The sequence below is a fragment of the Ovis canadensis genome, chromosome 12 (genome assembly GCF_042477335.2).
Source record: "Ovis canadensis isolate MfBH-ARS-UI-01 breed Bighorn chromosome 12, ARS-UI_OviCan_v2, whole genome shotgun sequence".
Lineage (NCBI taxonomy): Eukaryota > Metazoa > Chordata > Mammalia > Artiodactyla > Bovidae > Ovis > Ovis canadensis.
In genome coordinates this window covers 14,256,489-14,270,209 of record NC_091256.1, presented here as the reverse complement: position 1 = coordinate 14,270,209, position 13,721 = coordinate 14,256,489, and positions in this window count along the sequence as shown.

Sequence of the window (13,721 nt, the reverse complement as noted above, 5' to 3'; positions counted from 1 at the left end):
GTCCAATGGGACTTATCACTTACCTTCAGGTAAGTAAGGGCTTCCCTGGTGGCTCAGGCAATAAAGACTGCCTGCGATGCAGGAAGCCCAGATTCAGTCTCTGAGTCGGGAGATCCCCTGGAGAAGGGAATGGCTCCCCGCTCCAGTATTCTTGCCTGAGAAATCCCATAGCTAGGGGAGTGGTGGGCTACAGTCTATAGGGTTGCAAAGAGTTGGACTCTACTGAGCGACTAACACACTTGCACACAGATAAGTAAAGATAATCACCGCTCCCACTTCCTACCCCGAGGAGTAATTCAGTATCTCCTTTTGGAATAAAACCCTGCGAGCCAACTGAGGATTACCCAAGAAGGCTTACGGAATACCTCATGCTAGGCCAACTTTCATTTTAGAGAAGGGGAAACTGACACCCAGAAAGGATATTGGATTGGCACAGTCTCACAAGGAGTTAGTGGCAAACCACGATGAGGACCTAAGCCAGTGGCCACCACCATCCCTGCTCCATCAGACTTCAGGGATCAAAGGAAAACTGGGATGGGATCAAGTGCCCAATCTGGCCCCCTCCCAGCACCACTTCCTCCTGAAGACTGTGAGGAGAGGAGATGGTCACCAAATCGGGGAGGTCTGTGGCCTCTGCCCTGCCGGTGGATGTAGCCTCTGCAGTCTGGGGCTCCTGGCAGAGGACTCTTGAGGAGGGGTAGTCCACAGTGGGGATGTGTTTCTGCTGAATGTTCTCTGACGATTGATCGAAAGTGACTGCCACTCTTTAAGTCCTAGACTCTGAGCCTGGGCCCTTTCTCTAGAGAGAGAGACTGAGTGGTTGAGAATAGGAAAAATTTCTTTCTGGAAGACATGGGCCTGAGATCTGCCCTCTGACATCAGCCTGCATCCAGCTTGCTGCACAAGCTCTCTCGTGACTCCACAGGGCTTGGACTTGGGAGGGAGAAGAGAGACAGTGGGCCTGTTGGGACAGTGACCCGGCGAAGGGCCTCCCAACTCTTTGCTCCCTCTGTCTTCTCTGCCAGCACATGCATATTTCCTGGGCCCGTGTGCTCTATAAGAATAAATCTGCTGCGTGCTGAAGGGGTGCAAAGAACGATGGTCTGGAGCAAAATCTCCTGGATCTGGAGACTCCAGGCTTTCAGAAGCACAGCAACCTGCCTGGCTCCATAATCCACCTGTGTGATAAGAATACAGGCATGCAGGGAGGGGTCCAAGCAGTGGCAGGGCAGGAGCTATGCTGAAGAACTGTATTTTAGAGGATTAGAGAGAATGAGGCTAAACCAGGGGCGTATATGTAGTTAAGAGGTTTCAACAAAACTTTACTGATCATCTCTTCTTTGCAAACAACAGCCGATTCTCTGGGCACAGAAGATGAATGAAATGCCGCCCTGCCCTCAGGGAGCTCACTCTCCCGTGGGGCAGTAAGTGACCAGTTCCTGGGCTGGAGGGCCAAGGTCAGAGCTGTGGCCGCCTGGAGGGGTTGTTTTGTTACTTGAGCGCAGGGTTACAGGATGAGAGGACAGTGGAGGGGAGGAAGGGCTTTTGTGTTTTTCCAGCAGGGATAATATCAAGTGCAAAGTGCAAGGGTGGAGAATCTGGCCACACAGCTCTGCGAGGCCAGAGCTTAGAGTGGGGCTGGAGGTGACTTCACAAAGGGAGCAGGTGCTCGGGGCTGAAGAGCCTTCTACGTGCACCAGGGCTAATGAGCCAGGGTCCTCTCCTACAAAAGGAGGCAAGCTAGAACATTTCAGAGGAAAGAGAAATCACCCAGTCTGTGATTTAGGATACGCTCTCTGGTAGTCAAGTGGAGGACTGATGTGGGGTCGAACTGGGAGATGAGAAGCCCAGTTTGGAGGCCGAATCTGATGAAACATCATGAGGAGTAGCAGCAGAGAGGAGGGGAGGAGAGGCAGTTAGGAGACAGGGTCATGGCACTTTGTGCCTAGAAGGTAAGGGATCAGAGTGTCCTGGTGTGGTAAGCCAAGCTGGGAACTTCTTTGGGACACCTTGACTCCCAGAACCTCCTGTGTACCCTTGGGCAAGTGACTTAAACTTTCTGAGCTGAGTTTTGCAATCTGTAAGTAAAGATACTAAAATTAAAGTATGTAGTTGTGGTACATATTAAACATAATGTATGCCAAGGCACAGGGTTCGGCTTGTAACAGGACCTCAGCACATGGTAGATGTATTTACCTTTGTCCATTCAACTAACATTTATTGAGCATCTGCTATGTGCCAGGGTCTGTAGTGGATCCTTGGGATTTAAATCTCAGTGCCCGTTCTCATGCAGGTGAGCGTCCCCAGGAAGAGAGATGTGCAGGGGAAGAGCTGCACAGCAAGGTGATACGGGGCCCAGGAGACTCAGGGACACCTTCACAGAGGAGAGGGGACAGCTGAAATGATGGAGAGTCTGCGACCTGCTCAGACTGTCCCGTCGCCCCCACCCCCTGACCTGGGATTGCATTTCAGCATCTTTGAAATCTTCAGTTTTGACGGCAAAGCCTTGCTCCTTGGAGTTGGGCGGGGGGAATGGGCTGTAGATGGGTGTCTCTATGGGGTCTGAGTGGCAGATGGAGCCTCAGCAGCCCCCGGGAAGGGCACGAGCACATGGACAGGTAGGAGGGGAAGCCAGGTGAGAGGGACCATGGGCATGTGGGCGGAGTTTGCTAGCTGGGTGAAGAGCCTGTGTGCACGTGTGAGTGTGTGGCTCATCCTGATTCTTCTGCTCCCTTTCTCTGTTCTTTGGAAAGTTGCCTCCAAAGCCTCAGATGTCCCCACCATTCTCCTGTGCCTATTTTCTTTCCATCCATCTCTCAACAAGCCGAGCTTAGTAGAAACCGCACTGCCTGGGTCCTCCACTAAGGAGGGACTCCCCGCCCTGCCGCCCCATCAGGTAAGACCTCGGGCTGTAAAGCCACATAGACATGTGACCTTGGGCAGTTACTCACGTCTCCTGCTTGCCCGTCTGCAACATGAGGATGGTAACGGTCCCTCTCTCCTGAGGCTGTTGTGAGATGTAAACCTGCGCCCAATCAATGCTTTCTTCCGTTCTCTGCAGCCCAATAACTGTCTCCTTGCGGAGAGTCAGACAAGACTCAGCTGGGGCTTCCCCTGGCACCCTAGCCCCCGGGGCCCCTCTTCTGCAGACCCCTCTGCTCTGCTAACCTAAAGGGTCTGCGGCTTTCCTTGGAGGCTCTGGCGGCCCCAGCACGACAGGCTGGGAGGCCAAGCAGCATGACCGTGGGGGCCCAGGGGCAGCCCAGGGCACTCCTTGCCTCATTCAGTCCCTCCTCCCTGCTGCCAGCGACAAGCCACTGCCCTGCAGGTAGGACAGGCATCCCTGCGCCCTGAGGGTTGAGTGCCAAAGCTGGAAACAGCTCTCCCTCACAGACTGTGTGGGCAGCTTCTGAAAAACCAAAGTTCAAGCCCGCCCCACTTTCTCCTGGGAGGCGCAGCATCCAGACAGGGAGAGCTCAGCCAGCAGAGAAACCCCCTTCCTGCCCCAGTGCCTCGGGCTCTCCTCTCTGACCCCACCCTCACCCCGGCAGACACAGTTTCCCGAAGCACTTGGCGGGCCCTGACCTCACTCTGCCCCTAAGGTGCAGGAGTCATTTCCTTTTCTGGGCCTCAGTTTCCTCTGCAAAATGGGAATAAAGTGAATGCTTGCCTCTCGGGAGGATTCTATGAGAGAAAGAATGCAGAAGTGCTTCCTTAACTGTAGGAAGATCTGCACGTGCGTAGATCATTAGTGTTTGGCCAAAGGGCCCTTCTTAGGGTTCTAGGAGACAAGCAAAGACAAGAGAATTGAGAAGTAAGGACAGAGAGAAACTCTCCCGAAGGGCATATGTGTCCTTGGCAGGGAGGAGGGAGCGTGGCAGCAGAGACCTGAGCCCACAGGCTGGACCCCTGTGGCCTTGCTCCTTAGGCTGTACCAGTGGGCTGGAAAAGCAGGATGTGGCTGGACTCAGCCAGTTCTCACTCCTCCTCTAAATAGACCCAGGCCAAATGTTTTCCAGTGATCTGTGGAGAGTGAGGATGAGTAGGAGAAAAATGTCATTTACCTGATTCCATTATGATTCTGGTAGAAGGCCTAGGAGTTTCCACTTAATCACCGCACCGAACATCACATCCTCTCTTCACTGTCTGTGCCAGATGGACAGGCACATTTGTACTTGTGCCTGTGCACACACATGCACACACACACACACGCACACTGCACGACCACTCCAGACTTCAGATGGGGTAACAGCTGCATCCCTAGAGGGTTCTAGGACAGGGCGGGCACATAAACAGAGCCAGCCAATCACAGTCCCGTTGACCCTAGCAACCATCAGACCAATTAGAACCCCACCCCTGTATCCAGCAGTACCTCCCAAACATTACACACACACACACACACACACACACACACACAGCCTTCAGGTTGCTGCATTGCCACGGCAACGAAAACACCACATACAGCCAAGAAAATGGGAAAGTGACCCTTGGCAATGAGACCGGACAGACACTGGGATGAGAATGCAGGCAACACAGGCTGGGGTTGGGACACTGAGTAGGGTCCCCATGCAGGACGAGGGAGGAGAAAGAGCTGGTTCACCAAGACTTTCCAAGCCCGTGCTTTAGCCATGGGCCTCCGTCTCCTCATCTATGGACGCGCGTCAAATGCTCCTGCTTGTATTACATTATGTGCTCAGAGCATGTAATCACTTTTCAGCTAATTAATAGGGATGGAAACTATAGGCTATGTTTTTAGAAAAACCTGAAGAGATGTGAGACTTCTGAGTAAAAAGAGAGTTGATAGGTCCCCAGAAAGACCTAAAATCAAGTCCTAAAATTCAGCTCATGAATTTACTGTGAGTTGGAACTCAGATCAACTTGAGAACACTTACTTGGGACGTACCATTTGCCAGGCACAGATGCTGATTTTGGCCGTGGCCGGGCAGCCTTCGAGGGGCCTGCAGCGCGTCTTGGTGGAGGCGACTGGAAAGGTCCAGGAGACCCGCGAGGTGGGCCTGAAAGAGGTGCTGGTACGGACGGCATACTGCCTGCAGAGAGCACTCGGGCCAAAGAGAAAGCTGAGGCTTCGAGCCTCGCGCTCCACTGGCTTTTTGCTTCCACACCTCAGACTCCTCCCTTCAGTCAGCTGCCAGCAGGATCTTAGTTAAGAGTGAAGAGCAGACAGTGGAATCCTCTGCCCAGCTGTGTGATGGCTCCCCAACAGTGGGCCTCCAGCCCCCAAGGCCCTTCAGAGCTCGGTGAACCTGAGGGGCTCCCTTCCCAGAGTCACCTGGGCGCAGTTTATCTCTTTCCTCTGGGGGACTCCAGGCCTCTTTCAAGCTCATTCAGGGAGTCGCTTGTGGAGGCATGGCCTGCGAGGCCCCCGGGTGAGCCAGCCTCTGCCTCCCTCGCCCGCTCATCCTGACCTCCCCCGCTGGGGTATGCCTGGCCATGTCAATCTGCATGAGTTCTCTTGCACACCTGCTGTATTTCACTGTGGCTTTGCTTATGTGGTCCTCACCAGCTAGAGAGGCTTCCTCCTGGGGTCTAGTTAACGCCTCCTTGTTCCTCAAAGCCCAGCTCAGGAGTCACCGCCTCTTCGATGCTGTCCAGACAGGCTCAATCACTCCACAGCCTGGATCAGTTCTGCTCCGTCTACACACTTCTCTCCCCGAGGGCCTCCTGATACCTGGGGACTCTATCTGTCTTCTGTACTACGCTGTGAGCTTCCTAAAGCCAGACACCACAACGAGCCTTTGTATTCCCAGGATCTAGCATTTAACAGGTCTGGAGAATCAAAATGGTGAGACTGAATTGGCAGAGGAAAGAGCGGACAAAGGAGGGGAAGAACAAGCCAGCAGCCTTGACCAGAGAGGGTACCAAGAAGGAAGGAGGCATCGGGAGGGGCCTGGCAGTCAAGCTGGTGAGGGACTGAAAATCACCATCGAATTTGGCAACTAGGAATCAAACAGTCCCACATCTCCCAGAGCTCATCCAGCTCTATGATGAAAAGCCCTGGGCAGATGGAGGTGGTCAGTCACTCAACATCGGCGACCTTGATGAGGGCAGTTCTGCGGGCGGGGGTGGGCAGAAGCCTGATGTGAGGAGCCGAGGAGTGATGGAGGCGGGGAAGGGAGATTAGGGTGCTATGACTGCTGAGTTGTTAGGCTGTGCTGAGAGGGGAGAGCAGGCAAAAACCTGGGCGACTCCCCAGCCCCACCGCTCCGGAGAGACAGCAGACAAAGCCGTCAGGAGCACTGTGGGCATCCGGGTGCCTTCTTCCCGAAGGGCTCCAGCCCCGCCGCCCGACTGTTCCTCCCACCACCCTGATCCCCAGAGCGGCAGCTGCGGCCTCTCTCCTCTGTGTATTTTGTCCACTGAGCCCAGCAGATTCTGCTTGGACAGCTTGGGGGTCCTCTCTTCTTTGGAGTTGTGAAAGTCTTCTTTGAATCTGTGTATCCTGTTCAAATAATTAGATCCTGAACTTCTCAAAGGCAGGGACGATGTCCTCCCCCCCGCCTCCCCTTTCCTGCCTTCAGTAAACACTAATTAAGTGCTGTCTCTCCAGCGGTCACGATGACGGCTAGAGTTCCTGCTCTCAGCTGTCTCACAGTCTGGGTTCAGGAGACCTGAACGTGGAGAATTTTATACCCTGGAGCCAGCAGAGAGCTTCAGAGAGTCTGTAAAAACCCATCCTGTTATATGCCAATACTGACTCGGGGTGTGTGTGTGCGTGCGTGCGTGCGTGCGTGTGTGTGTGTGTGTGTGTCAGAGATGGAGACTGCATGGGGGACTCTACAAACGAACACATTCAAGCGGAGTCAAGCAGCTGGATCCGAGTCTGATCTGTGTGGTATGGCAAATTACTCTCCACTCTGTGCCTCCTTTTCCCGGTCTGTGGGATGGGGACCACATAGTGCCTTTCTCCTGGGGTCACAGTGAGGCTTGAATGGGGAACGTACAGAATAACTTGCCACGGTGCTTGGAACAGGGTAAGAGGACGATCAGTGTCAGCTCTTATTATTTTCGAGGGAGAGGGAGTGAGAGGAGCATTCGTGAGACTCTCAAAGGATTCTTGGTCCAGAAAAGGCCAGTCTCGTCCAGTGGGCAAGACTGACCTGCGTGCTGACCGCAGGGCACGCAGTAACAGGTGCTAATGGGTGTTCATCCGAGGGGCGCTGCGGGCACCTTCACCTTCCGCCCTGCGTCCCCCAAGCACCGGGTGGATCAGGACCCTGCTCTGAACGGTGGTTCAGAAGTAAAGGTTGAATGGACCACTCATGGCCATTGAGTTCAGGCTGGAACAACATGTGAGGTGAGACCAGAACTCCGTTTCTTCCAGTTGGACGGATTAAAGGGAGGAAAAAGAAGACGACGAAGGCCTTTGCTCCTGATCACATTAAAAAGCAATAGCCTGCACGGCAATTAGACCCCCGTAAATTACAGAGCCTGCCTGTCAGCCGGCTCGGCGCTATCTCATTAGCCCGCGTGCCAGAGACGCTACACGCCCTGCTGGGAGCCGCCCCGTTGCCAAGCGCCTGCTCCATAATTAGACACAGAGCCCCGACCTCGGCAAGGCGCCCACCCGCCCATCCTGAGGGGCAGGTGCAGGGCACGGGTGGCCTGGCTGCGAGCCCTGCTCAGGGGAAGGGAGGTCAGAGGGCAGGTCTGAGTGGAGGGTCCCAGCCCTGCTGTGACCTTGGGAGGAGGTCTGGGAAGTCCTCGGGGAAGGAAGTGAAAGGGCATGGGCCTAGGGCAGGGACCCCGCCTTCTCTCCACTGGACACCCGGTACCGGGAGCAATGGGCCAGACGGGCTTCCCGGGAGACTCTGGGCTGGAGGTGAACTCCAGGAAGGTCAGGAGGTGGTGAAGTCTTTGCTCCAGGTTTGTCTGAGAACATTTAAGCACCCAAGCCACCTAGCACGCGTGCGCACACACACACACACACACACACACTGGTTCTCAGTCACCCGTGGGCTGGTGGGGATGGTACCTGGGGCCGGGAGAGGACTCAGGGCTGGGGCAATACGGCCCCCGGAGGCCCCTGTAGCCAGAATTACAGTAAGGGCTGGGCTGGCAGGCAGGTGCCCAAGATGGAAATATAACAAGATGTGTGTAGGAGAAATCATTCTCCAAGCCTCTTAGGGCAGAGATGAGCACACTTAATGGTCAGGAATGCTCCAGGGACGAGACAGTGGGGCTGGACACCACAGAGCTTGTGCTTTGCCAAGTGGAGGACGCAGACTCCCTGGGAAGGCAAGAGGGCCCCGAGCTGGTCCCAGCAGCTCTCTGCCCACCCCCACAAAGCCCCCAGCCTCTCTTCTAGATCCGCTTTGCACAGGTGAAGAGAGGCCCCCAGGGAGGCGTGCTGGGTGCCCGGCCTGCCCTGATGCCCACGGGTCTCCAACCAACCACGACCGCCCGCTGAAGGAGGGAGAGGACACTGCAGGTGCCCACAGCACTCGTCGTACGCGGCAGCCCAGCCCCGGAGACAGGGTGAAGCAAGAGAGGAGAGACTGCAGGGCAGGCAGCTTCCCGGGGCCTGGAGAGGGCAGCACCGTGCCCCTCGGAGTGCCCTCTTGTGCCCCCTCCCCAGCCCAAGCGGCTTGGGCCCTGATGAGTGCTGTTCCGACCTCCAGCTCCAGCAGCCCGGTTCTGACGGAAAAGGGGAGCACCGCAGAGAAAAGACGGCGAAGGGCAAGATGGCCAAAGACGGGGAGACTGAGCCGGAGCCCGGAGGGCGGGCGCGGACGGAGGTGGGCGCCGTCTGGCATCCATCAGTGAGGCATTTCGTCTTAACGGGGCACAGAGCTCAGGAACTGCCTCTGCTGAGAGAAGAGAGCTCGGACCTGGGCCTTGCCCTCCCCCAGGTGCTTCTCCCAGCTCTGACTGGCCCAGGCTGAGGCTGCCACCCACCCCGGCCCCCCCAGTCCTGACCGAGAGGACAGGAGGCTGCGGACGGCCTCAGAGGGTGACTCACACCGCTGGTCTCTGAGGCTGGCAGAGCCTGGAGCAACTCCAGGCGGGCTGTGCTCCTCCCAGCGCCCGCTCCGAGCCCCAGCTCATCAGCAGCCCTGGGCCAGGGCCCCCCTCCCACAGCGGCCCAAAGGAGCCAAGTTTCCCAGCCCAGCCTGTCCCGCCAGGCCCGCTGGGAGCCCTTCGCCACCACACCTTGGGAGCCCAGCCCAGGAACCATTGTTCCCTGGAGCCATGGCTCATTTTCCTGGGGGCTCCTCCCAGTCCAGCTTCCCCTTTTCCTGCAGCCAGGGAGGGGTTGGGGCTCCCGGGTGGCCAGGTGTGGCTCGAGGAGTGGGAGGGAGCCAGGCCGACAGCAGGGGTCAGCGGGGGTCAGGAGCCAGAAGCAATCCGGACGGGCCCCGGTGTGGGGCCCCTCCTGGAGGAGTGAGGAGGAAGTGGGGGGGGGGTTATACTCACAATCGCTTTTACTTTGGGGGGAGCCCATGACCAGAATGGTGAAGACTGCCAGAGCCTCCCAGGAACACACCCCGTCTGCGTGAGGGAGCAGATAAGCCTGATCAGCTCAGACATACCTGGGTGATCAGTTAGGTGCAGGCCCCTACATCTGCATGAGCAAGCATGTCTGGTCAAAGCACATCTGGCTGTGTCGGGTCCGAACGGGTGAAAACAGACCTGAGAGGCCAGGCGGTGAAGATAAGTCTATCTGCGTGAACAGGTGTGGCCAGCTACAATACCTGAACACACCAGGCTGCCCCAGAGCAGACCCGAGTGCCAAACCACCTGGCAAGAGAGACCTATCTGGGCAGCCAGCTTCTGCACGTGACAGCCCGGCCTCACAGCTGGGCATCTGGCAGTGCCCACTGTGGCAAGGGGAAGGGGGGCACTGGGACGGTCGGGACCCCAGGCCCGCTGTTGGCCGCGGCGAGCTGGCCCCTGGCTACTCGGGGGTGGTAATACTACACTGCGTTTCTTCCCCAGGATCCCCTCCATTTATGAACTCACGACTCCGCTCTTAGTTAAACAGCTGGTGACTGAACCTGACCCAGTGTTTACTCCTGGAGAGAGGGCAAAAGAGCAGGCATCACCTAGGGCAGCCTGACGCCGCAGCCAGCTGGGTGCGGGGGGAGGGCCAGGGAGGGAGGCCCTGCTGTCTTTTCTTGGGTCGTTGTTGTTCAGCAGCTCAGTTGTGTCCGACTCTTTGCGACCCCATGGGCTGCAGCACGCCAGGCCTCCCTGTCCACCACCAACTACCAGAGTTTACTCAAACTCATGTCCATTGAGTTGGTGATGCCATCCAACCATCTCATCCTCTGTCGTCCCGTTCTCCTCCCGCCTTCCATCTTGCCCAGCATCAGGGTCTTTTCCAGTGAGTCAGTTCTTCGCATCAGGGAGCCCAAGTATTGGAGCTTCAGCATCAGTCCTTCCCATGAATATCTGCTTGGGCACCGGAGGGTCTTTCAGGCCACAGGTGTGCCCCTGGGCAGCCATCTCCCGCCTCCTCCTGGCTCGGGCTGGGAGGGACAGAAAGGGGACTCTGTCCCCAGGGACTGTCCCTAGGAGGGTGAGAGTCGAGTAGATAAGGGACCTCAGCCAGAAGCTGTTAGAAACCCAAACCTCTCCCTCGAGATAAGAAGGCCCCCCGGATCCTGCCCTGGACCCAGTGGGTGGGAGGCTTCCGGGGGAAGGAGCCTCCCTGCGGGAAAGCAGCCAACCTGCTTTTCTCTGGAAGGGGATGGGAAGAGGAAAGGGGGGCTGGCGAGCCTCTCAGAGGAATGAAAGCGGATGGCTCCTCAGCAACAGGGCTGGGCCACCTTCCTGCAAAGGACTCAGACCTGAGACTGAGAATCCAGGAATTTGGTGATTTCCCTGCATTAGGCACTGGAACTCCCCCTGGCACGATTAGCCATAAACCTTGAAACCGAAAACACTCAAAGGGTGAAGAATCTGTCTGCAATGCAGGAGACCCGGGTTCGATCCCTGGGTTGGGAAGATCCCCTGGAGAAGGGAATGGCTACCAACTCCAGCATTCTTGCTTGGAGAATCCCATGAACAGAGGAGCCTGGCGGGCTACAGTCCATGGGGTTGTAAAAGAGTCAGACATGACTGAGCAACTTCACTTTTGCTTTCTTCCACTTTCACTTTCTTTCGAAACCCGATGTAATTGCCAGGTTCTTCCAGAAAGAAGAGCTGAGGGATCTCTCTTACTAGCCGGGCCTGGAGGAGAAGCCCTAGAAACAGCGCTTCAAAGGGCAGGGAGGGGGCCGAGGTGGTGGGGAGGCTTCTGAAGAAAGGAAAAGTAGGGACAGGGTTAGCAGCCAGTGTGTACTCCTGATGGGAACTTGCTTTACAGGCGCCTGTTATGTGTCAGGCACCCTGTGCAGATCAGAATTAATGCTCGTGATGACAGTAAGTGGACATTATTATCCCACTTTACAGATGAGGAAACCGAGGCTTATAAGTGGTCAAGTGACTTTGCTGGTCCCTAGTGAGTGAAAGCGTTAGCCTCTCAGTCATGTCCAGCTCTTCACAATCCCATGAACTGTAGCCCCTCAGGCTCCTCTGTCCACGGAACTCTCCAGGCAAGAATATTGCAGGGGGTAGCCATTCCCTTCTCCAGGGGATCTTCCCAATCCAAGGATGGAACCTGGGTTGCTTGCATTGCAGGCAGATTCTTTACTGTCTGAGCCACCAGGGAAGGTCCCCAGTGAGAGGCAGGGCTGAATACAAATCCAGGTCTGAGTCCAGAGCCCATGTGTCTTCTGCAATGCTACATTGCTCAAACCAGGCTGCAGACGCCCTCCAGACACCAGAGCCCAGCTTAGGGCAGGTCAAGCCAGGGGAGGGAGTCCCAGCCACAACCTCAGGGTGCCCACACTCAGAGGTCATGCTCCCAGCAGCCCCCAGAGACCGCCCATCAGAGGCAGCACCACTCAAGAGAAGAACACAGGCTCTAGCCTTAGAAAAATCTGGATTCACATACCACTCACTGGGCTTCCCTCATAGCTCAGCAGGTAAAGAATCTGCCTGCAACACAGGAGACGCATGTTTGATCCCTGGGTCAGGAAGATCTCCTGGAAAAGGAAATAGCAACCCACTCCAGTATTCTTGCCTAAAAGAGGAGCCTGGTGGGCTACAGTCGAAAGGGTCAGAGAGAATTGGACACAACTGAGTGACTGATCACTGCTCATTAGCTTCTGTGCCCTTGGGCAAAATGTTTAACTTCCCTGAGCCTAAATTTGCTCATCTGTGAAGAGGACATACACACGTCTACCTCATAGAGCTATTTGAGAATTAAATGAAATATTGCATATAAAGAGTCTAGCCCATGGTAGGCGCTTAGTAAATGATGGTTCCAGGCAGCGTGGCCTGCTGGGGCCTGTGATCATGTATCACACAGGGCTCTATGCTCAGAGGGGCCCACACATAGGAGGCTCCATGCTTGGTTTAAAGCTTTATTGTTGCCTTCTTGAAATTTTGAATACTTTTCAAACCAGGGGCCCAGCATTTTTGTGTCTTATTGGGTCCCCCAAGTTATCTATTGAATCCTGCTTATTGGTCTGGGTTCAGTTCTTTTGACTCCCGCTGTCTGGAAGAAGCTGTCCTTTCATCATTTCATGGTTTTCCAGGCTCGGGAAGTGTTTATTGCTGACAAGCAATCAGGGAGAGCAGACAGAGCCTCGTCTCACTTCGGCGGCCAGCACCTCCAGCGGGGCAGGAGAGGATCCCCCTCTTTCTCATCCTGAAGAGACTTGTGAGCCCGGGCTCCTGGTGGTCAACGTGGCTTCCCAGATGCCAGCAGCCCCTTTAGGAATAAAGCTCTGTGAGGTTGGGAGCCTCCAACTCCGCGACCCTCTTCCTCCAGGGCAAGCCTGCATGTCTCCAGAGCGTTGGGGGAGAGGGCTGCTGGCCGGGGCCGAGGTAGAGCTCTGGTCATGGGCAGGGCAGCCTCCAGACACCGCAGGTCCCAGGCCTGGACCCCAAGGCGGGGCCAGAGGCCGCCCTCCCGGAGGCCAGAAGCCGGAGGCTTCTGCCTCTGGCTGTGTCTGCCCCTGAGCTGTTTTTAGACTCTAGTTCCCAGAGGCCCAGCTGTTTGCTAGACTGGCAGTCAGGGCCCACCTCCCGAACTCTGAGAAGCATCAGGGAAAGAGGGGAAAGAGAAACTAACAGGCTGGAAAGCTGTCTGTCTTCCTCCATTCACTCTCGCAGCCTACCTCACTACTAGGTCCAGGAGCCTTTGACAAGGACACTGGAGTCGGGAGAGGGAAGGTGAGGAAGACAGTGGGAGAGGAGGCTGGGGTGCAGCTGTGGAGCCAGGGAGAGGAGTCTTAAGCCCACTCAAAGACTGTGAAACATCAGCCTTAGAAGGCACCTTTGAGAAACTGAGGTCAGAGAGGGAAAGGCACCCAAGGTCACACAGCAAGGACTGGCACCTGGGTCTCCTAAGGCCCAGCTGGGGTTCTTTCCATCACATCATTTGACTTCAGATTCAGAGAAAAATCGGGGTAGTGAGGGAAAAAGAGACAGCCCCCCATCTTCTGTATGTATCGCATGTATCCACACACAAACACCAGTTCCTCCTGGAGACTGGTACAGGGAGCTGCTAGGCCTTCTTCAGGTACACAGGACATCAGGGTAAGGAGGTATGTGCCCTCTGGCCTTACCATTGGCGTGGCCTCTGGAATCTGAGAGTTTGGGGAGATGTGATCTGCTCTGTGTCTCCCAGGACCCTTCTCCAGTGGCTG